Below are 24,424 nucleotides of genomic sequence, written 5' to 3'. Positions count from 1 at the left end.
GGCTAGAAGCCCATGTGTAATTTTTTTCATTTTCTTTGTCTCTTTTTTTGTTTCTTTATGAACTTTGTACTTGCACTTTTTTTTGCCTCTTTTAATATATAACCAGTAGGGGACTACCCCTCCTGTTTCATGAAAAAAAAATAAAAGTAACCCATCAATCTCACCGGTTTTTATGGCATTTGACAGTATTATGGGCATGCTAGAGAGGAGTATGCCACATCAATATGATCTGACCATAATTTATTTATATGCTACAATAAGACATATATTAAAATGAAAAATAGTAACCAAACCAAAGGTGAATAGACACTTTACAGTTACCACCTAGGTCCTGATAAATGTGACTCACTAGGCACATAGGAAGAACATGACCCCATTATACCGATGTTGCTTGACGCAAAACTTGGGAGAAAAGTACAGTCAGGTGTGCCATCTAAGCTCCTCACACCTTCCAACACCTTGGCGACAGTGGACATTAAAGGCCTTCTGCTACTATCAACCTGCAAGCACCACATTGCAAGCTTCATTGTTTGCATGACCTCCTCCATATGGGATTTCATGTCATTGCTGCTACTGTCACCAAATCGGACAGCTCACCGGACCTTGCCTTCTCTTGACGCAGGCTTATCAAGTGTATGCTATCCTCGGGCTCCGATTCATCCAAATTTTCCCGACCACAAATGATTTCGATCATCACAATTCCAAAGCTGTAGATGTCAGCCTTCTCAGTGATTTTTGAGCCCAGCCATTCAGGTGCTAGATAACCATGCGTGCCTCGCATTCTGGTCATTACTTTGCTCTGGTCCCTGTTTATCATCTTTGAAAGACCAAAATCTGAGAGTTTTGCGTTGAATTTGTCATCCAGGAGAATATGTTGTGGCTTGATGTCTAAATGTGCAATCTTTTCCTTGCATTCTTCATGGAGGTAAGACAAACCCCTAGCAATTGCAATGATGATGCTACGTCTAGTTTTCCAAGAAAGAGTGAAACTGGATTTATGTGGAAAATCCATTTATCCAGTGAGCCATTTGACAAGTACTCGTAGACAAGGAGCTTATGTGATTTCTCAGCACAAAATCCTACTAACCTAACAAGGTTATGGTGATGCATTCTACCAATCGTCTTGACCTCTGCCAAGAACTCTTCTGTTCCTTGTTCGACACCCTCCAAGCGTTTGACAGCAATGGTTTCGTTCCCTATCATGCCTTTGAAGACTGATCCGAAACCACCATGTCCCAGCTTTATACTGAAGTTCCGGGTAGCAACCTTCAACTCATCAAAGGAGAAACACTTTGGTATTCCAGGTATGCCATCAAAGAAAGGTTCCTTGTCTTTCTTGCACTTATTCCATATGACAGCACAAACTAATACTGATATTAGAGAAAAACCAGCAACTGTGGAGCAGACAATAATAATCGCCCTCCTTTTTTCCGGGAGGTTATCCTGTATCTTAACAAATGCCGAGAAGTGATTTGATGAATTATCGGCAAATAAAATTAGCATCTGCTCTGATAACAATAAGCAGGATCCAGCACCAATATCAGAATTAAAAATCACTACTTTGCAAGAGCGATTCGTTAAACAAGATTGCTTGCAGTCATTTTCTGAATAAACTGGAGCAGCTAGCTTTAAAAACGAACTGTAACTAAAGTAAGAAATGTTGTTGAGTGGTATCAACTTGTGATGGTGAGCATGTTTGCAGGAGATGCTTGACAAGGGTGCGCATCCAGCACCTGGAAGCCTTTCATTTTGGAACATAAAAGAGCTTAAACTAGGACAAGAACATTGCCCACTATTGCAAACGCCATAATCACCACAGGAAAATGGGTAATCGCAGAAGGCAAGGACTGTGCTTAATACATCCAACAACATCCGGGGTGAGTTAGGCCCCAGCATCTCATAAAGTCTCAAATGCCCGTCAGATTCTAACCTCATGAACTGCAATGAACTTGCTGACGGTAATGAGAAGATCTTATCTGGGAACCCAAGGCTTCCATTGACAAACGTGTAGCATGTTGTTTGGCTAGAAGTAGTTGTAGCTGTGGTTTGGAATAGCTGTGTGTAAGCTGCTGGACTGAAAGAGTGGAGCAGCCCATTCCACTCTGCAGAAAGATAAAACCTGGAAGATGACCATTTTGTTTTCGATGGCTTGGCAGTAAGATTCATTCCCCTACAAAGTGACTGCCCCATGACCAAAGTATTTGTTGGGTGGTCAAAAGACTGCCAGACTGAGGAATTACTCCGATCAAAAAGCACAAGATTTCCTGAAAGATCAAGACTCATGCCTGCGACTGACATGTTCTTCGTGGCTGTGGACCAGATGAACCTGCCACCATCTTGGAGGAGCAAATCCCCTTCACTGGTGAAGCTCAAGACGGCTAACTGGCTTACAGGATTGTCAGGGTTGGCAGACCAGACCACAGGATCTTGGGTCCCCGAAACCGAAAACGCTACAACCAGAATAAATGAATCACCATCCATGGTATAGAAGCCAAAAAAAGTTCCATACGACATTCCACTGTTGTAGAGAACAGGAAGAATATAAGTGTTGATTATGCCCATGTATATTTTACTCTGCATCATCATTTCAGAAATGATCCAATTGTTCTGGAGACCTAAAGTGGATGGCCGAGCAGCGGCGGAGCGGGAAGAATAGAAGCCAAGCAAGAAAACAAGGGCCATCAACTTGTTAAAGTATTGCATGGTCACCGTTTTGTACTTGAGATAATCATCAATAAGCTTCGAAGTCCTCTGAGGAGATCCTATATAGCATATCTGATTTTCCCGCAGAGAATCACAGGCCACAGAATCTCCACCGTGTATACAAAAACAGGAAGGCAGCACTGCAGAAGCGACACCACAATTAGGAGCAAAAACAATGAGGATGCAGCGAAAAAAATTTGAAACAAGCCGTTAAACAGCATAAATAGAAGGAGCAAGGATGCACCGTGCATGGGAAATATCGGTACTTCTTTCTCCCTCACTAGGGGTCCTCAAAGAAGGATTTATAAGAAAATCAAATAGAATTGTCTAACTAAACAGTCAATTTGTCCGTCATGCAAAGAGCAATATCCTTATAACAAACCTGAAAGTCCACGATATAAATTTCTTCCAGGCACGTGAGTCTATATGCACGACGAGAAAGAAGGGAAAAGAAACAGAATAAGCCCTTTGGGTACCAGTCCAATCTGTCGGCTTATTCTACAGAAATTTGTGCAAGTATGTAAGACCACAGGACAAGTTATTTCTAGAATAGTACCTTTCAAGCATCAATGATCATTAAGTGAAGACTCATGAGCACCACAAAGTTGAATAGTCAAAATCCCAGTAATGCAGAAGCTTTCTTTTGAAGCAAAATGATGAGCACCACAAAGTTGAATAGCCAAAATCCCAGTAATGCAGAAGCTTTCTTTTGAAGCAAAATGTTGACTGGATCTGGATACTTCAACAGCCTGACGGTGACTGTCTGCTATTTTTCTCTTGGAAGTCTCATCGTTCTGGTTGCAGAGTGTAGATGATTTTGTAAGATATATGTGGAACAACAATAGAATTGTAAAAGCGGCAGTCGAGTACTCACTTCCTTTGTTTTTCCTTGGATTGGTAGCACCAGCAGCCGAAGGGACGCAGCAGAGGACGAACAGAGCAGGGGCTGTAATTGATCCAACTATTCCTTGCAGGCCAGGATATCAGATAGATGATGCGAACACAGAAAGGGCAAGAGGGTCGAACGCACCGCCGGACGCCGAGGCAGTGGGCGATTCTTTATGCAACAGCGCGCGTCAATATTAGACGTGTCTAGCTGAGGGGGCGAGGTGGAGACGTGGAGGTTGACGTTCAAAGGGATATATAGATACGACCGATTTTTTTCTTTTACAAGGGGGTATTATTGCACCGATCAGGCTACTTGTTGAGGTGCTGTATCTTTCCCCCTTCCACCTAAGAAACAAATCAGCGTAGTTTCAGATCTAAATCAGCCTTTCTTTTTATTTAATAAAACTTATGAATAAAAATATCAGCATTTATAATAGATAAATAGATTACTACAAACATATATTTCATATTGGATCCAATAATACTTATTCAGTATCATAAATATCAATACTTCCTTTTAGCTTATTCATCAAACTTATAACTAACTAGAATGGCATTTAGGTATTTCTTATGGTCACTAATACTTCAAGCATGCAGATACCGTTGAAAGCATTTCACCCTGAGCATTTATGGTATCATTATTTGTTTTCCGTGGGGAAGATAGCAGTTGAAAAAGATTAACGATTATATTTTATACTTAACGACCGTCAACATTCAGTTATATTTAACCTGCCTAAGTATGCCACAACCATTCAATTTAAACCGGCTCGAGAGTGACCGATCATCCTTACCTAGAATAATTCCATCACACTCCTGAAATGGTATCAACCCGGTAGTCCATCAGGCTTATCTCGAACTGTCCACATTTCCAACCATCTCACAAACACGCATATAGGAGCACTTTCTCAAAGCTTCACATCTATTATACAACAATGATATAGAGGTGCGGATATATTACAACTTTAGAAACGAAGTTTGTGAAGTACCGATTACAAAAGTTTAACTAAAGCCCTACAGTCATAGAGTTTTGCGGTCACTGATTGATGAGGACATCCCATCCGTGCATGCTACTTCAAATGTCAAATATTCACCATCCAACATCAAATATACAAATCAAGGGCCACTAACAAGAAATCGTGCCAAGAAACTATGAGACCAGATGAATTCATTCGTAACCGATTGTGTCAGACCTGGGGCAGCGGGACTGTTTATAGGCATAGAATGTTCTAAAATAAGGGATAACACATGGATATACCTTATCGCTCTTGTAACTACCCGAATAGGCATAGAATTAACTGCAGTACAAGAAAACTACCCGACCGAGTTGTAGTAGGACTCCAACAGTACTCAGTTAGGACTTTTCATGTAACCCTGTTCCCCCGGAATATATAAGGGCGGGCAGGGCCCCCTCAAAAGACATCAACACCTAAGTCAATACAAGCAACCACACAGGACGTAGGGTATTACGCATCTCGCGGCCCGAACCTGTCTAAATCCTTGTGTTCCTTGCACCATCGAGTTCCAGAGCTAGTCGATCCCTACCTACAATCCTACTGCTAAGGGTATCCCTGAGCAGGCTTGGCGATAAACACCGACAGCTGGTGCGCCAGGTAGGGGATTCAGCGAGTTCATCGGCGAATTCGATAGCCACCTTCGCTTTCAGCACTATGGCGTTTCCTCAAGGCGCCACCTTCGTATTCGGCTCATGGGTCTGCGTCGCCAATGGTTCAGGCGGCTTTGATAGCCACTTAACCAACTCCATCAAGCCAAAGGCGATCTCGTCGGAAAGTTGCGACCCTATAGCCTGATCAGATGATCATGGCGACATGATGCTGTCAGGCCCGTGGCAACGGGACTGCTTATAGACATAGAATGTTCTAGAGTAAGGGATAGCTCATGGATGTACTTTACCTCTCTTGTAACTACCCGAATAGGCGTAGAATTAGCTGCAGTACAAAGAAAACTACCCGATTGTGTTGTAGTAGGTTTCCAACTGTACTCCGCTAGGACTTTCCATGTAACCCTATCCCCCCGAACATATAAGGGCGGGCAGGGACCCCCCCTCGAAACACATCAACACCTAAGGCAATACAAGCAACCACACAGGACGTAGTGTATCACGCACTTCGCAGCCCGAACCTGTATAAATCCTTGTGTTCTTTGCACCATCGAGTTCCAGAGCAGTCGATCCGTACCTACAATCCTACTGCTAAGGGTATCCCTGAGCAGGCTTGGCGGTAAACACCGACAGCTGGCGCCAGGTAGGGGAGTCGCGCGAGTTCATTGGCAAATTCTATGGCTGAATCAAGCAACGCCAACAATGTGCCTGATGGCACAAGTCTCATTTTCGGCTCCTGGGCTTGCACGGCTAATGGATCGGGCGGCTTCTCCAGCCATCTCGTCACGCCCAATTTGCCTTAGCTGAAAACCATCAACCAACCCGCCGAAATCTGCAAGACTGCAGAACTCGACGGAAAACAAGCTCCGTTCGAGCTCAAATCGGATAGCACAGAAAACATGTCGACTCCAATCCACGAGTTAGGCGAGTTCGATACAAACTCTGACTCTGAAAACCTGCACTTTTCCGAAACCCTCGGAAAATACTTGGCTTACCTCAAGTCAGTAAAACGCCCCAAGATCGTTAACTCAGATCTACTTGATGGAGTAGATCGAGTCTCTTGATCGATAGAGGGGTGCATCAAGCTTGCAGAATCCGCCCTTGGCTCATCCGGCATACAACAGAACCCAGAAACATTGAACCCGCCGCCAAAACGGTTGGGCAATATGTTTTCAGGGATCGATCGAGTAGATTCTAAGCTCATCGACTGCATCAAGATGGCCGAAAGCACTCTGCAAAACAAAAAGCGGAACTTGGGAGGAGAAACCTGTGGGAAACTCGAAGAGGCAAACCGCAGGCTTGTATGGATGGGACCGTCTCCCTCTGGGAAACCCCAGATTCCTTTACCGAAACCTGATCACAAGTGGACTCCTGAACCAACTGATATTTCTGATCCCCTATTCGATCAGGATTTCGACCAGTTCATGGAAAGTCTTGACAACCTCTAACCATTCAACGATCTCAAGGATTAGTCAGACAACGTCGACTTGTTTATGGATGCCATGGCCCAACCACCCCAGATGGCAAATGCCCTCTGGAATTAGTCAAGCTTAAAGAGGGGAAATCTAAAGCTCCTGAACAATCTAGCAACTCGAATTTTGACAAACCCTGGATTAAAGAGCCAAAAGGATTGACTCCTACTCAATCGTGGCTACATTGGATGAATGAGAATGCCCTCCGTGTAGAGATGGGCATCCCGCTTCTTGCTCACCCAAAGCACACATATTCCAAAATCGGTGGCCTAACCGACTCCGACTCCGAGTACTCTGATGACCTGGAGGATGAACTAGATGACCTAATCCAGTATAGCAAGGAAGTCAAATCCAACTCGACTGAGAACTCCAAGTCCGATCAGGACTCCCTCCCTAAATTGGTCATATATGCCACTCCACAAGGACGGACTGTGCGCCTCGAGGAGACAGGCCCTCAACTCCTCAAAGCTTGTAGCTCTCAGCCATCATATCACCCTTTCTTGTAAGGCGCCCCAATAAATCTGTCAGCTAGAAAACAAGGCCAAGAGCTCCACGAATCAAAGGATGATTCGATGGAGCGTCTTAATCTTGACGACTACAATTCTGATGACTATGACGAGTACCTCTCTAACAACATGGAAACTACTCCTCCTGCAGTCACAGAAGTCGAAGCTACTATCAAACAAGACCCGCCTGCACCTCCTCCAGCCGTCATAGTAACTGTAAAACTTGAGGAGCAGCCAGCAGCAGAAGACCTCTACGAGCATCGTCGCCTACTTAATTAGAAAAGAGGATTCAGGCGCCAGCACGTGGCCAACCGCCAACAAGAACAGTATGGCGACAACTATGACTCCTCCAATAGTGATCTTCGCAATGTCATCAACATTGGTCGTGACGCACGCAACATCATCATCTCAAGGAGAAAGGAGCGCGAGGAAAGTAAGGCTTACAGCCCCTCTTCCAACTATCACATCCCAGCACACGCCTCCACATCCTTCAAGAAACGCAAGCCGGCAAGTACCCTCCCTCAGGGTAAGCCTCGCACCCAACACCATGGAGAAACATCTCTTGGAAGTGACAAGATCAACAAAATGCTCTTACGCAAGTGTTTTATGCACCCAAAGAGCTCCCACACGATCTTCGAGTGCAACTCACTCCGCAAAGCCCTCGGGGCACCCTTGGTAAAGGAAACTTTACCCAAAATCAAGTTGACTATTAGATCGATTAAATTACCTCCAAATATTTTGTTTCATAAATCAGCTATTTAAACCATTGCTCATGCGCTACGAACAAGGGGTAGGTCTTAAGAGTCAGAGTCTGTCATTTTACAAATTGTTGTAATTATGACAAGTTCTCAATAAAAGTTGATTTCCTTACAAATCGACTACTTTGCTCTCACTCATCCGATCCATACTCCACATGCTTTCCTCAACATAGAGAAACAATCGAGTAGTCCTTTAGAGCTATGGTTTATTATCAAGAGTGCTCCTAAAATATGTTCCACTTGGGTAACCCGACGGGGTTCACCCTAACCATCCTATTTTAACAGTTACTCCAGTACTTGTAATGGGACACCCTACTCGCTGGTTCGAGTAGGTTGTGGATATTTTTAAGATGGTTCCATCTTGGGTAACTCGACTGGGTTCATCCTAACAGGTCTGTCATAGAAATCACTCCAGTCCTTGTGTAGGACACCTTACTCGCCGGCTCGAGTAGGGTTAGGATATTCTTAAGATATTCCTGTCTTGGTTAACCCGACGGGGTTCATCCTAACAGGCCTATCTTAGAAATTACTCCAGTCCTTGGGTAGGACACCTTACTTGCCCGCTCGAGTAAGTTTTGGATATTTTTAAAATATTTTAGTCTTGGTTAACCCGACGGGGTTCATCCTTATAGATCTATTTTAGAAATCACTCCAGTCCTTGTAATGGGACACCCTACTTGCTGGCTCGAGTAGGTTGTGGATATTTCTAAGTTGGTTCCATCTTGGGTAACTCGACGGGTTCATCCTGATAGGTCTATCATAGAAACCACTCCAGTCCTTATGTGGGACACCTTACTCGAGACCTTACTTGCCTGCTCGAGTAAACTTTGGATATTTCTAACATGGTTCCATCTTGGGTAACTCGACGGGGTTCATCCTAACAGGTCTATTTTAGAAGTTACCCCCGTCCTTGGGTAAGGACACCCTACTCGCTGGCTCGAGTAGGTCCTGGATATTTTCAAAAAAGTTTTTCCCACTTGGGTGATCTAATGAGGTCTATCCTAATCGGTCAACTTTGAAAATTACTCCAAAACCAAGGAGCATACAGAAGATAAGTTCTTGGTACTCCACGTAGTTGACACGAGTCTCCCGCTTGCTTGGACCACCAAGGGTGTTACACTAAGGACTTGTTGCCTCGAGTATTTGAAGGGATTCACCCTCTTGCTCGAGACACCAAGTTCATAGAGTGTTCCATTTTCTCTTGGTACCCCGAGTAGTTGTCGAGAGTCTCCTGTTCACCTACGTAACCAGGATACTACCTAAGCACTTGGTTCTCCAAGTATTCGATGCAAGTCTCCCTGTTTGCTTGGGCAACCAAGTTCATAAGAGCATCGCTCTAACCCAAACATTTCCTTCTAAAGGAAATCTTTAATAGGTCACGGCCTAACTGTCCTCTTAAAAAGTGCTTTTCCCACTTGGTTAGTCCTACGGAATTCAATCCTAACCGATCAGCACTAGAGTTCTGAATAAGAACCATGCTACTCAACCCCGTCCGAGCACATTCCACTGTTGACGGTGCCTAAGTGCCATTTTCACCCATCAACTATACTCAATAATAATGGAAAACTGCATGCCTTACTCGCATATTTGTATCACTAACCTTGCTCCACAGTTGTTTTCGAGTTTTATACATTTCAGATGAGTAGGAGCGGAATAAGACGAAAACACCCAGCAGACGCCATACAACTACGCAGAATATCACGTCCGGCGTCACCCACTTACAAGGAGGGCCCATCTGGCAGAGCAAACGGACGCACCATGCATAATGCATGTAAGGAAAGATATCAGGGCACACATGTCAGCCCGCTAGAGAAGGATAAGGATGAGAGGTGGACAGGTGGGGCCGGCTGACCCCCTGGCTCCGCCGAACCTGGACGGCCTCCCGTCCAGGTGCATTTCGAGGAGGAGTCGGCCCCAAGTCTCCTAATTACCTTCCATATGTGCATTTGGCGGGAACCGACCTCCACTAGTATAAATAGGGCCCCCTCTCACCCCTCTCACACACACACACACTTCATTCCATTCTCTCCAAGAAGCCTCTCCTCTGACTTGCTCTCTTAGCTAGGTAGTGGAGCTAGGCTAGATCTCTTTTGCGAGCAAGTCGTCCTCGGGGTCGTTGAGCAATCCTCGGCTCCTGGTATGGCTTTGTATCCGACTTGTCAGACTTCTATTCATAATATAGAGTTTTGCCATGGTTGCTTTACTATCTTGATAGTTTATCAATCCATGCTTAGTTCGTTCATAAGTTATGCTACGGTCTTGGTTAGGCCAAATGATCCGGGTACAGATAGTGGTTCGTTGTGCTTTCGGGCTTGCTCTAGTGTTCTACTCGTCCATCCGAAGGGTGGGAGACCTGGGGGCACTAGAGTAGTGACTTCATACACGAGCGTGGTGCTCGGGTATGCGGGATCCTTCGGATATGACCGTGCTCCATGGTGTGACTATGGTAGACGGCAGGTGGTGACAGCCCTGTCCGTCTGGCGTAACAGCGGTGTTGCATTTAGTGTACTCCTCGACGTTTGGGTTCGGCGTAGGAGTTCATGTAAAGAGGTAACGGGACTGGATGTACTCCGGTGTGGGACCTTCTCCCTGCTATCCCATTTTCCGGGCACCTGTAGTCCTAACCATGTTCTAACATAACCCCAGCTTTGGATAGAAGCACTAGGACACCTAACCTAGCCTAAGCTCCTGCTGACTTGACGTAGGATAGAGTAGTTCTTTGTTTTATAGTTTCTCTCCTTTATTCCTTCCTCTTGGAGTATGGATGTATGCTGTGTCGCATTACCCTTGCTTATTCTTTATCTGTAGTTACCCCTATTAGAGTATTGCCTATTGCTTGAGGCACAATGTCATGGTTATTGTTAAGTACAATACCTTTGCCACTGCCGTCCTTTGGGACACAAATAAATGACGATACCCTTACTCTCTGGGTGAAATGCTACAACGGTATATCCGTGCGCTTGTGGATCCATCTGTAATCATATTGATTATACCACGAGAGTGGCACATCTTGGGTGCAGTTGCTAGGATGGGTTCGGCGTCCTCATTTCTAGTGATTGCACTAAGGACTGCCAACAGGGATTTCTAGCGCTGTTGCTAAGGATTAACCATTCCTAGTGATTGCGCTAAGAAATGTCAACAACCATTTCTGGCGCCGTTGCCGGGGGCGACATATGAATAAAGATTTGTGCTGATGTTAACTTAGACCTTGTACTCAGGATATAGTCTTTACTCTTTCAGGCTAATGTCACTTTATGTCTTCTTTTATTTTTGATTTGAAAAGAAGACAGGGGTAGTGTATGACCAGTTTCTCCCTGCCGGAAAACTACACAGACAATCCAGAGAGGCTCGTGATAAGGACATGACCTCGTGTCGTTCCTCCTCTCGCTATCCTCCTAGCACAGGAACCCATTTCGGAAGCACCACTCGTTCTTGAGGCTATGGCTGAAAAGGCTCTCCGCGAGTTCTCCGTCCCCTCCACCGACAATGTGGCCACTGGCCCCAACATCAATGTCGGGGATGTGAACTTCGAGCTCAAATCAAGCCTCATCAACATGGTGCAGGCTAGCCCATTCTGTGGCAAGCCAAATGAGGACACAAATGCACATTTGCAGAATTTTCTGGAGCTCTGCGACACCGTTGTCATACGGGGTGTCGCCGTCGACATTGTCAAGCTTCGTCTGTTTCCCTTTTTCCTCCTGGGGAAGGTGAAACAGTGGTTTTGTAAAGAAAAGGACATCGACACCTGGGACAAATGCTCCAAGGCGTTCCTCGCAAAATTCTTCCCGCTGGGCAAAACAAATGCCCTGCGTAGGAGACTTTCAAGTTTCCAGCAGACAGGGATGGAATCCATCCCAGAAACTTGGGAGAGGCTGCAGGAATACATCCTGGGCTGTCCTCATCATAGCATGGATGAGTGGCTCGTCCTGCAAAGCTTCTACAATGGGCTCACAATGACATCTCGAGCCAACATTGATGCCGCTGCTGGAGGAGCCTTCCTCCACCTAACCATAGCCAAATCCAAAGCATTGGTCGAGAAGATGGTCTCCAATCAGGGGTGGAGCGATGAACGACTCCAACCCCACACCAAAGGCATGCATACCGTCAAAGAGACGGATATGATTGCCGCGAAGCTGGACCTCCTAATCAAGAAGATGGAGGAAGGGAGCAAACAACCGATCCATGATCCCGTTTATGCCATGGGTTCGTACTTCACGTGCGAAGTCTGTGGTAATGAAGGACACTTGGGGAACGACTACCCCGAAATCCGTGAAGACTGCGCCTACCTCAACAACAACAACAACGGGTACCGTCCACAACAAGGAGGTCAGGGGTGGAACCAGCCACGTCCACCTTTTCAGGGAGGTAATAATTACAACTCTTCTTTCAATTCAAATTTCAATTCAAACCAACCTCCCTTGAGAGAACTTGTTCTTGGCCAAGTTAAAATCAACGAAAATATAAATAAAAAGCTTTTGGCCAATGACAAATCCCTGAAAAGTTTAAATGTTAAGCTTGAAACTTTGTCTTCTACTCTTAAAAACCAGTTAAGTTTCAACAAAATGATCGAAACCCAGCTTGCACAAATTGCTGCTTCGTTACCTGCTATTGAGAGTGGGAAGATTCCGGGGCAACCCGAGTCTCCTGTTGAAAATGTCAGCATGGTGTCTACCGGACGGGGTAACTCATCCCGGAGGCCACCACGCAATAACCATGCAGGTAGGTACTATCCCCCAAGGAACGACGTTTGGGATGGCATGGTGGCAGTGGTGCAAGAGGATCCAGGGGTCCCCATGATCAGCTGCTCGATCTACATCAAACACTTCGAGCGATGCCTATGCGATATGGGGGCAAGTGTGAATATAATGCCCAAGGTAATATATGAAGCACTTGAATATCCTGCTCCTTCCCCAACAACTATGCTCGTACAACTTGCAGATTCAACCATTCAGTATCCCGAAGGGATAGCCGAACACGTTTTCGTACGAGTACGATACTCCTTCGTCCTTGCCGACTTTGTGGTAATGGATATGGAGGGCGACCTCGGAGTTGACCTCGTACTTGGGCGACCTTTTCTAAGGTCTGCCAAGGCAAGGATCGATGTTGGAAAGGGAGAAATCTGTTTCCGTGTCGGAAGGGAGGATATGTTTTTCAGGTTCAAGAAGAAGGAAGAGCATGTTTAATGATCCAACAAGACAGTAAAGGGAAAGCACTCTGGGGTGCACCAGAACCCCAGCCAGAACAACGACCCTCTGCACCTAAAAGAGAGAAGAAGGAAAAAAGGTGTGGCGGAAGGTCGAGAGTTCGGCCTCGTCCAGTTCTCCAGGACAAGCCGACGAATGGTAAGAACGATGGAGAAAAGTCGTGCACATCGGACTTTAAACGACGCGCCCTTGCCAAAGGTAAATTGGTATTTATCTCATATTTGCTTTCGCCGCTTTTTAACATTTTCGTTGCACCTTATTTGTTTTTCTCCACTGCATGTTTGAAATTTTCAAAATTGTTTTCTGCATGCTGGAATTTTTTCTATCACTTTTCCCTTTTTACAAAAAAAATATCAAAAATATTTTCTGAGTTTTTAATCCTTTGGGAAAAATAATGTGGACATCTTTTCGAGCAAACTTTTGGCCGTGCACCATAATTTCAAAGAACTTAACTGTTGAGGAAGCACCAGGCCGAAGGTGGGCACCAGGGGGGCCCACCCTGGGGCCGGCCGACCCAGGGCTAATGGCTCCTGGGCCCCACCTTCTCCAATGGCTCCATAGCCATTGTGGCTTACCTCTCCTCTGGTGCACGCGCCATCTTCTCTTTAAATAGGGGCCGAGAGGAGTGTTGAGCTCTCTCATACTCACACACTCACTCACACTCCCTCTCACACATTCTTGCTCGGGTTTCCATTGGATTTTGGCTCAAGTTTGGTTTCAAGAAATCTCTCTCTCTCATTTCTTTGCTGCAAGATTGATCACATATTTGGAGGAACAACTTTTGGGTAAGAGTTTCATTTTCATTTCACTAACGTAACCCGAATTGAGTTATTCTCATTCGTTCTTGTTCGTTCTTGTTGCAAGCCTGAGAGGTGCAGGGTGGAAAATTTCCGGAGCTCTCAAGAGGATGACGAGGTTGGGCTCGTCCCGTTCGCAGGGCGAGTCGAGCTCTCATCATTCCCCCGAACCTGCACCAACACCGACTACAATGGATTATGAGCAAGACGAACAAGAAGAACAGTTCAAGGAGCAAGCTGCAAAACCGCAAGCCGAGGACATGGAGATAGATGAAGATGATGCACCATACCTCGACTTGCAAGATGACCGCGAGTGTCAAGCCTACGCCATGATCAAGAATCGAAGCTTTGGTCATACTAGAGCCTTCGATCCAGACCTTCTCGAAAAAATAGGTATGGACGTTGACTTCGCTCGTGTTTGGCATGCAGTTGGATGGGATGGTTTTGTGCCCGTTGAGGAGAATGGTTCTCGTCTCCTCACCATCCAGTTTCTTTGCACTCTTCGGGAGGTGGTCGATGGTGTTTCTTTCCAACTTTTTGGAGTTGAACGCTATTTTAATTGGAGAAATTTCAGTCACCTCCTTGGTTTTAGCGCGCGCTTGCCGATTTCCCTTGCAAAAGCTTGCCGCGGTTTTGATCGACATGAGTTTTGGGGTTTGATTTCAGGTCAAGTTGTTCATAGCAAGTTTGCACCTCAGTGCAATGAAATTCAAAATCCGACACTGTGGTAGAACCACATGAATTATCCCGGCTCAAGTGCGCAGGCCATCACCATAAAGGCAACACCGGCTCAAACGCACTTCAAACGAAACAATTCTTGGTCTGTCGGGTAACGTCCCGATACAACCACCGGTTCTCAGATCGAACAAGCATACCCCGCACGAAGGCGAGTCCAGAGATATTACAACCACAATTTTACAACACAGGCAAAGTAGTGATTACAAACCAGTTCAAACCAGTATTACAAAACCTAATTTAGTAAAACAGTTATACAAGCCATAAGTGTAAAGATTCAGAGTTTAAACAGCGGAAGATAACACACGGCGGCTACAACACGTCGCAAAAGTATACCAGGCTAGCCCAAGCATGGTATCACTCGTCAGGGTCATTGCCGGCCGAAGACGTCTCCCACTCTACGGACCAGCCAGGAGGCAAAGAGCAGGGATAGGTCAAGCTAGCGATCTGATCCTCAAAACTCATACCTGAAAAAGGGTTTCAACAGCAAGGCTGAGTATTCTAATACTCAGCAAGACTTAACCGTCAACGGGTATACTTAGCCCACCTAACTAGACTATGCGGGTTTTTGTGAGGCTTTGGTTTTCCTTTTGCTGAAAAGCAATAAAGAGTAGGTCCTTACTTTCAAGTTTTAGCTTCCAAGATTCTTGTTGATTAACTATTCTATGTAAGCAACTACTATCAAATCATGGTAGATCTTTAAGCAAACATCAAAATTGAATATCATAATGTTGCCCTTATTACTCTGTGTGGCAAAGGGATCAAGCAGTCCCAAACTGTGAGAAGCAGATGATTCGAATTAAATTTGTTAACCTGTTCAGGTAGACCTAACACACACGTTTGGAACACCGTCGGGTCGTTCCCAAACAACCGTTTGCCTTTCTTTCCGGCTTGTGGATAGGAACACTCTCCCCGACTACAGGGCTCCAAGGTCCAACCTTGTCCTTCGAAGTCGCAGTGTTGCGCAACATAAAAATAAAACCTATCCCTAAGAGAGAGTGTCAGGTATATCCACTCCCCGGTCCAATCGGTTACTAGGCTTACCGCGTACCTTATTTACGGCATGTGGCTAGTACGTTCAAAAACTTAACCACCACTACCACACACCGCGACCTTAGCAAGTTCATCAACACAGACGAGGTCTCACATAAGGTCATGATATCGAACACAACCTCGTCCGTCATCCTTATATTGATAACAGAAAGTAAACAAGCAATTCCTATAGAGCTCACGAGTGACAGGCAATCACTCGACTTTTACCGGTCCTATAAGCTTAGCAATTATTCGAACTTAGGTCTAGTGTTCAGTACATAGGTTCCTAGGATCATGCATCTAGGGTTTCAATTCAAATCCTAAGAACTGTAAATGCACAAGTAAATAATAACAGTAAATGGTAATAATTTGAAATATAGGTTATGTCCGGGGCTTGCCTTCTCGGTAGTCACTAACTATTTCAGCTCTGGGCTCTTCCGAACTTTGGTCCGGGGCTTCAGTTAGTACAGCAGTGTTCACTTGAACTTCGAGATCACCTCCTTCGAAATCCGGGATCAGCTCGTACGTCCCGTCCGATAAAGCAGTCGTATCTATATGTGATGCAAGAGATGAAATTATAAACACGCTCATGATGTGGTGAAGCTAAGCAAACAAAATTAACACACATGGGCAATCGTTTTTAGAGTAGTAACTCAACATATCTAACTACACAAGGCATCATGATCAATGGCACAAAAGAAGCTTACTAACTTTATAAAGTAAGTTGTAGTGGTTTCCTATAACAAGTAAACTATGGTTTGCTAATAAATAAACAACTCAGAGCACAAAGAGTAATAAATTTAGCAAAAAATTACACTAAACAGAAGTTAAATAGGGTGACCTACCCTGCAAATTTCATACCAACTTATGCAGCTATTTAATCAAAACAAATCATGTATTCAGAAAACTCCTAGAACAAGATTGAATTCTTCAGGTTAAACCAGAGCAAATCAAAAGCTGAAAATTTAACAGTAAGTCTACACAGAGTCAACTTAGCTACTATAAATTTTTCAGGATTTATTTTGCAAATAATTAATTAGGAGAAAATAAACAAAACAGACATCAGCTTAAAAAGATTCATTTTTAGGTCCTCTTCTAGTCATGAACTGGTGCTCAAATTTTACAGACAGCAATATATGACTATAAAAAGGATCTACAAAAATTATAAGGATTTTATAACTAAGGGAACTATTTATTAAGATTAAAGATTACTTAACAAACATTAAATCAAAGAAAAATCTAAACATGAGAACTGACTACGAAATTTTTATAGAAATACTATATTCACATGAGTAATTAACCACAAAAATTTCACAGCAAGACATGGCTTCAAGCAATAGTTAAGAAAAAGATAAAATAACTAGTCTTCATATACCTAGTGACACAAATCTACTTCTACAGCAAAAACTTTCAACTAACACCTATCATATTATGATCCTACTGCATAGAGCTACTCCCAAGGATTCCAAAACATCAAGGTTTACATTTTTCTGAATTTCCTACGAATTTCTATGGGATTTCAAAGTTTACAACAAAAATTACAAAGGGGCCCTTGCTGCTACTATTCCTTTGAGTCACTGGCTATTCAAATAACCCCCTGGGTTTTTGTGTCTTTCAACCCGAGGTCCCTGGCTGGTGGTCAGAGAGGGGGGCGGTGGTTTGATCGCCAAATCCGGCGAGAGGGGTCACCGGTGGTGAGGTTTAGGGTGGGGAAAACAGAGAGGTGGCCGAGTCGAACCCTTGGGTGGCTTGGAAGCTCGAGGAGAAGGGGTGGGGGAGCTGCGCCAGGGCACGGCGGAGCTGTTGGTGGGGTTGGCATGGGCGGAGCGGCTCTAGAATGGCGGGTCGATGGCGGCTTGAGCTCGCCGGCGTTCGGGGTGGAGCGGCGGTGGCGTTCTGAGGTCTGGGAGCGAGGAATGAGTGAAAGAGTGAGGGGAACGGTTCGTGGGGGTATTTGTAGTGCTGCTGCACGCGAGAGGAGAGAGCGGCGGGCTCTGTCTTGGCTGGGCCATGGCGACGGCGAGGTGGCGGCTGGCGGGCGGCTCTGTGCTGCGTGGCAAGGCAGGGGAGGCTCCAGCGCGTGGGCAAGAAGCGGTGGAGGAGGTCGGGAGTGACGCGTGGGCGCCAGCGTGAAGCAGGAGGTGGCTCGGGGGCGGCCCTCCACGGCGGGCGGCGGCACTGCACAGCGGCGGCAGCAGGAGAAGCAGAGAGGCAGGCTGGAGGTGGAAGAAAAAAGGACCAGTTCGCAATTTCCAAAAATTCCAGGGACCAAACTATAAAACAAGGATAACTTTTAATCTAGGGCTCAAATGAAAAAGTGCCCAACATGAAAGTTGTTCAATTTTTCAAGATCTACAACTTTGATGTTGTGCAAAAATTGATTTGATAAAAGATTGAAGAGTTATTTTGAACACATAGGAAGGATTTTCAATTTAATGGACTTTTGTCTTTTTCAAGGAAATTTCACATCAAATCTTGGCTGAAATAAAAGTTTTCCTGCCAAGTAATGATTACACTATATTTTGCAAAAACACCCTCCACAAAAGCTATAATCACCCATCCTATTCAAACAAAACTATAGAAAGGACCTTGCATAAAATCATAATTACACATATAACCTTTATATTTACAAAAAGATCCTTTTTCAAGCAATTCAAGCACATGATGCATAAAATAGATACACAACTATTGTGCAGACACCTAGGGTGTCACAGACACTTCGTTTGATGCACAAGTGGGTGGCTATCACTCTCTTTCCAAGAGATGATCCACAACCAGTGCGGAACGATGAGTTGATGATATTATACGCCATGGTCAAGAAAATCCGAATCTCCCCCGCACAAGCAATGTTTAAGCAATGGCTCACAAATTTTCGGATGATGGGTCCTATTGAATGCACTTCTTTGGTTACCCGCATCGCATCAAACATGAGAATCTTAGACAGGAACCCCATTCCCTTCATTGAGGAGCCCCGTGTTATGGTCGATGAGGCGTACTTGGTTCAAGGCCACACGCTCAAGAAAGGCCCGGATGACTCCTTGATTTTCTTTTCACTTGGTTATGCAAATGAAATCCTATTGCCAAATGCGGGGTATCATTTGTATAACTGCCGTTCGCTAACCATCCCTCTTGTTCCACAAGAGGAGAGCCGCCGGCATAGTGTTTCTGGTCTTGCTGGCAGGGTTACAAGAAGCAGGGCCAGAAGGGAGGAATTCATGCAGCAGCAACCTCAGCCTCAACCACAGCAATATGAGGCAGGAGGTTCGTCATGGCAGAGTGCCAGCTCCACTGAGTGGGCACGGCAGAACTCAGGGCACCGGTCCACCAGTTCCAGCTCCAGCGGACCCCTGCGACGTACAGCTTCGTCCAGAAGTTTTGACACTCTGACTCGGCAGGTGGGCGAGCTGAACATGCGCACCACCAACATCGACGAGTCGCTGGGCCAGCACATCGAGTCAACTCAAAACTGGTAGCGATACATAGGCGAGAGGATCCGCAACCTGGAGCAGCAACAGTAGCAATCCCAAGAGGAGTGGAGGGCCTACTACAAGGAGTGGTAAGTGGTACTCTACAAGCCATTCTGACCCTCAACTGCCAAAGATGAGGATGATGCTATATGCCCCACAGGAGTAAGGTAAAAGGTGCGAATAAGGCCAACTTATTCAGAATAAAGGTAAGAACACTCGGTTGTGGCTTGGGCATAAGTCAGGAATGCGATATTGTAGCAACTCTTGATCAACAACCTAAGTCTAAAACTTTGCTCGGGACGAGCAAAGGGCTATCTTGGGGGAGTTGTTGACGGTGCTTAAGTGCCATTTTCACCCGTCAACTATACTCAATAATAAAGGAAAACTGCTTGCCTTACTTGCATATTTGTATCACTAACCTTGCTCCACAGTTGTTTTCGAGTTTTGTACATTTCAGATGAGCAGGAGCGGAATAAGACGAAAACACGCAGCAGACGCCATAGAACTACGCAGAATATCGCGTCCGGCGTCACCCACTTACAAGGAGGGCCCATCTAGTAGAGCAAACGGGCGCGCAACGCATAATGCATATAAGGAAAGATACCAAGGCCCACATGTCAGCCTGCCAGAGAAGGATAAGGACAAGAGGCGGCCAGGTGGGGCCGGCCGACCCCCTGGGTCGGCCGAACCTGGCCGGCCTCCCGTCCAGGTGCATTTCTAGGAGGAGTCGTCCCCAAGTCTCCTGATTACCTTTGTTGACGCTCCGTAGCGCCCCAATTTATATACCGCAAGCGCAAGGGATCGTGTAGCTTTTCCCTTAGAGTATTCCCCCAAGGTTTATTAATCCACAAAACCAAAGATACAAGAAACAATCTACTAACATAGAGAATCCTTTATGTTGAGGTGGTGTAAAATGAATCTAATCTACTAAAAACAGTAAACACCGAAGGTAGCGAGAGAAAGTTAGAGATAACCAATCTAGATCACCTAGATCATGCATATGTTGTAGTTCAAGCCAGATGTAGTGAAGCAAGATAGATGTGAATCTCAATGAAAAGCATCTTTAAACCCAAAATCTCCAATCCGATCCTTCGATACCCCATCTACTAAAGCAACGCCCTGTCACGACGCCCACCTTTGGATGAAAGCACCCTGAAGCAAGTCGAACCCCCTTTGATAGTTCCGCATGAACCTCTAGCCACCATGACTAAAAGATCATGCTAAGCGATCTATCTCGATAATAGATCTAGGATGAAGCAAACCCAAAGAAAAGAATGAAATCGAAAGAGAGAACATGGTCGCTAAAAATTCGGAATAACAAGTAACTTCACCATGAATGATTGTACATCACAAGATCACAACCGGGGCCCTACCTTGATCTTGATGATCCTAGCTCCAGAACTCCGACGTGGTCTTCCTTGCAAGGTTCCCACATCAGCTAGGGAAGCCCCTAGACAACTAGCACGACCCTCGGCTCTCCGAGAGGTGTCCCTCTATCTTCTCTGCTCCTTGGTGTCGTCTCCCCAATGATCTCCTCGCGTGAGCCTAGGGGACGGGTCTTTAAATAGCCTCAGGAAACCCTAGGTCGAAGGGGAGGCCGAGACTCCCCGAAAAGGGCCTGGGCTGGCCGGCCTGGCCCATTTTCTTGCCGCCTCGCGTCCTCCTTTCTCCCCAAGTGTTCTGGAGTCTTTTGGAGTTTATACCTTTCACGATTGCACTCCGTTGGACGTCGTTATCTTCGAGATTTCTTCGAGGGAAAGGATAGGACGGGGAATCCTTCCTTAAATCTCTATTTGCATTACTTAGCCCCGAAGTATCTCGATCTCATCTTGTGGGCTTTGTCCTTTGGGTTTCATTGGAGGGTGGATGTGCATGAACGGGCTTCTAGTCATCATGGCCTTTGGTCCTTTGTTTGGGCTTTGGCCTTCGTCTTTCTTCGTGTTATTGCGTGATCATGGGCCTCGTCATTTCATGCTCCAAAATTGGTCAAAAACCTGCAAAAACGAAGTACCTCCAAAATATATGTGCAAATGCGAAAACGACCAATAATCGGGCCGAGGTTAGGATGGTTAGTGATTTTGATATTAAATTCATGCCATTATCAAAGTTAAATAGGGGATAAAATGGATACTTAAGGAGCGCCAACAACCTTCCATACATGCATTTGGCGGGAACCGACCTCCACTAGTATAAATAGGGCCCCCTCTCACCCCTCACACACACACTTCATTCCATTCTCTCCAAGAAGGCTCTCCTCTCTCTTGCCCTCTTAGCTAGATAGTGGAGCTAGGCTAGTTCTCTTTAGCGAGCAAGTCGTCCTCGGGGTCATTGAGCAATCCTCGGCTCCTGGTATGGCTTTGTATTCGACTTGTCAGACTTCTATTCATAATATAGAGATTTGCCATGGTTGCTTTACTATCTTGATAGTTTATCAATCCATGCTTAGTTCGTTCATAAGTTATGCTACGGTCTTGGTTAGGCCAGATGATCCGAGTATGGATAGAGGTTCATTGTGCTTTCGGGCTTGCTCTATTGTTTTACTCGTCCATCCGAAGGGTGGGAGACCTGGGGGCACTAAAGTAGTGACTTCATACACGAGCGTGGTGCTCGGGTATGCAGGATCCTTCGGATATGACCGTGCTCCAAGGTGTGACTGGGGTAGATGGCAGGTGGTGATAGCCGTGTCCGTCCGGCGTAACAGCGGTGTTGCATTTAGTGTACTCCTCGACGTTCGGGTTTGGTGTAGGAGTTCATGCAAAGAGGTAACGGGACTGGATGTACTCCGGTGCGGGACTTTCTCCCTGCTATCCCATTTTCCTGGCACCTGCAGTCCTAACCATGATCTAACATAACCCCAGCTTTGGATAGAAGCACTAGGACACCTAACATAGCCTAAGCTCCAGTTGACTTGACGTAGGATAGAGTAGTTCTTTGTTTTATAGTTTCTCTCCTTTATTCCTTCCTCTTGGAGTATGGATGTGTGCTGTGTCGCATTATCCTTGCTTATTCTTTATCTGTACTTACCCCTGTTAGAGTATTGCCTATTGCTTAAGGCACAATGTCATGGTTAATGTTAAGTACAATACCTTTGCCACTGCCGTCCTTTGGGACACAAATAAATGACGATACCCTTACTCTCCGGGTGAAATGCTACAACGGTACATCCGTGTGCTTGCAGATCCATCTGTAATCGTATTGATTATACCACGAGAGTGGCACCCCTTGGGTGCAGTTGCTAGGATGGGTTCAGCGCCGTCATTTCTAGTGATTGCACTAAGGACTGCCAACATGCATTTCTGGCATTGTTGCTATGGATTAACCATTCCTAGTGATTGCGCTAAGAAATGTCAACATCTGCCTCTTAAGGCAAAACACCCATGGATACAACATTGTATCTACCATCAAGATCGAGTAGGCGTGATGCCGCCAGAACTTATGAAGTCCTATCTATGATACTTCCTAAGTGTCACTACTCGGCAGATCAGAAGATCTTACAGAATAAAACAAGTACTCAAACAATACACAAATTTAAATATTTGTACATACAGAGTACTTGAGGCATCAAACGCCAATCATCTTACAGAAAATCAGGAAGATCAAGACTTGTTCAAAGACTCCACTATCTTATCTGCTACGAAGGAGGTTTCTTCTAGATACTGACCAAATTGGTCATCACTGCAGTCAGCCTTTGCACCCTCCCCAAGTGGATCCAGTGGATTACGTGGCCAGTAGGACTTAACCAACCCGAGTACATGTCCTACGTACTGTCGGGTGGTTGTGGAGACGTACCTCTCTAAGCTCTCAGGTAGTTTACGATGCCTCCCTACCAATGTGAGCGGCTCGTCCTTGTTCCCCTCTAGGATGTCCACAATGTTGGCCACAGCTTGAGCAGCATCTTTCAGATCTCTCAGCTCCTCTAGCTCTCGATGCATCGAGTCTTGAGACTTCGACAAGTCCTTTAGCTGTTGGAGGGTTGTCGCCATCTCCTGGTCAGAATCCTCCTTGATCTTCTTGATCTTTTTGATCTCATCTGCGTTTCGGTACATAAGAATCTTTAGATCCAGTACCAAGCTTTCATCAACCTTTAATGATTTCGAGAAGGCTGTGTACTTGATTAAAAGAAACACATATATACCAGACGAATGTAACTAGTTGACTGTATTATATATGCCAGAGACTAACCTTTCTTGTCCTTGGAGAGTTTTTTGTTCTTCTCCTGGAGAGTAGCCTTCTCGGACGAGAGCTTCTTCACTTGCTCTCTCAGAGCAATTAGCTCTGAGTCATCTTGGGGCTGGCTGCTCCCCTGCTCTAACACATCTTGCCAAATAGAGAAGACAAAGGATCAGTATACACTACTTGATCTAATAAATTTACAAGTACTCGAATCATTCGACTACTTACTGTCAAAAGCTAGTGAGCAAGCTTTAATTTCTCCTCCTGTGGCAGGGTACCTCCCGGTGAAACAAGGGAAGTACTCGCCTACACCACAGACACCACTTTTTTATGCGGCACTTCTTCAACTCTTCCCACAGTATTCCCAGGATAAATAAAGGGAAGTACTCCCTCAGAAAGAAGTATAATAAGTTTACCTGTGGGGATCTCCTCAGGAAGCTTCTCGCCTCCTCCTTCTTTCGGAAGCCTCTCGCTTCCTTCATCCTCTAGGAGCTTCTCATCGCTCCTTTCAGCATCTGGGAGTGGTGAATTCTGCATCATAGAATTCGCCATCTCCTCCGCCTCGCGAGCATCCATATCTGTAGTACTCGAGGGCTTCTCCGCTATCGGCTTGGGGGCTGAATCGACTTCAGTTCCTGCCCTTGCCTCCAGGAGCGCGTCACTGCAAATACATATCAGAGTTAAATTATACTCAATCCAAAGTTAAATCTACAAACAAGTTTCAAGAAACTTACGTAGATGCCCTTTTCAAGGCAAGCTTCCTTACACCGAACTTAGGGAGCGGCTTGATAATTACAGCACTGCCTCCGGTGTTCCCGGCGTCACTAATATTGGAACTACTCGCTGGCTGAGTAGTCTCTATGCCCTTTGACGAGTCCGCTACGGTGGAAGGGGCCCTCGTTTCCACCACAGCATCATCCCTAGATGTTGTAGTCCGCGGCATCTTAGCCGCCGGACTTGAAATGTAAAAATCAAAGTCAAGGAAAGCAAATCGAAACAAAAGTACTCGATTGCAACCAACTAGCTACCTACCTATTGTTGGTATCTTGTGAGGAGCTACGACGCTTTCTC

The 24,424-nt window shown here is 45.5% G+C and overlaps 1 non-coding gene and 1 pseudogene across 1 annotated transcript; both read right to left on the bottom strand.

Annotated features, from left to right (window-relative positions):
• Nucleotides 1–200: 200 nt before the first annotated feature.
• LOC120676812 lies at nucleotides 201–3,238 on the bottom strand (annotated as a pseudogene).
• An 8,513-nt stretch (nucleotides 3,239–11,751) lies between these two features.
• LOC120677055 lies at nucleotides 11,752–11,855 on the bottom strand. Its single transcript, XR_005676120.1, has one exon. It is a non-coding gene; the product is annotated as a small nucleolar RNA R71 (small nucleolar RNA).
• Between the last annotated feature and the right edge of the window lie 12,569 nt (nucleotides 11,856–24,424).

The sequence above is a fragment of the Panicum virgatum genome, chromosome 5N, assembly GCF_016808335.1.
Source record: "Panicum virgatum strain AP13 chromosome 5N, P.virgatum_v5, whole genome shotgun sequence".
Taxonomy (NCBI): domain Eukaryota; kingdom Viridiplantae; phylum Streptophyta; class Magnoliopsida; order Poales; family Poaceae; genus Panicum; species Panicum virgatum.
The sequence above is the reverse complement of the archived record's forward strand: the minus strand, read 5'-3'. Positions and strand labels throughout refer to the sequence as shown.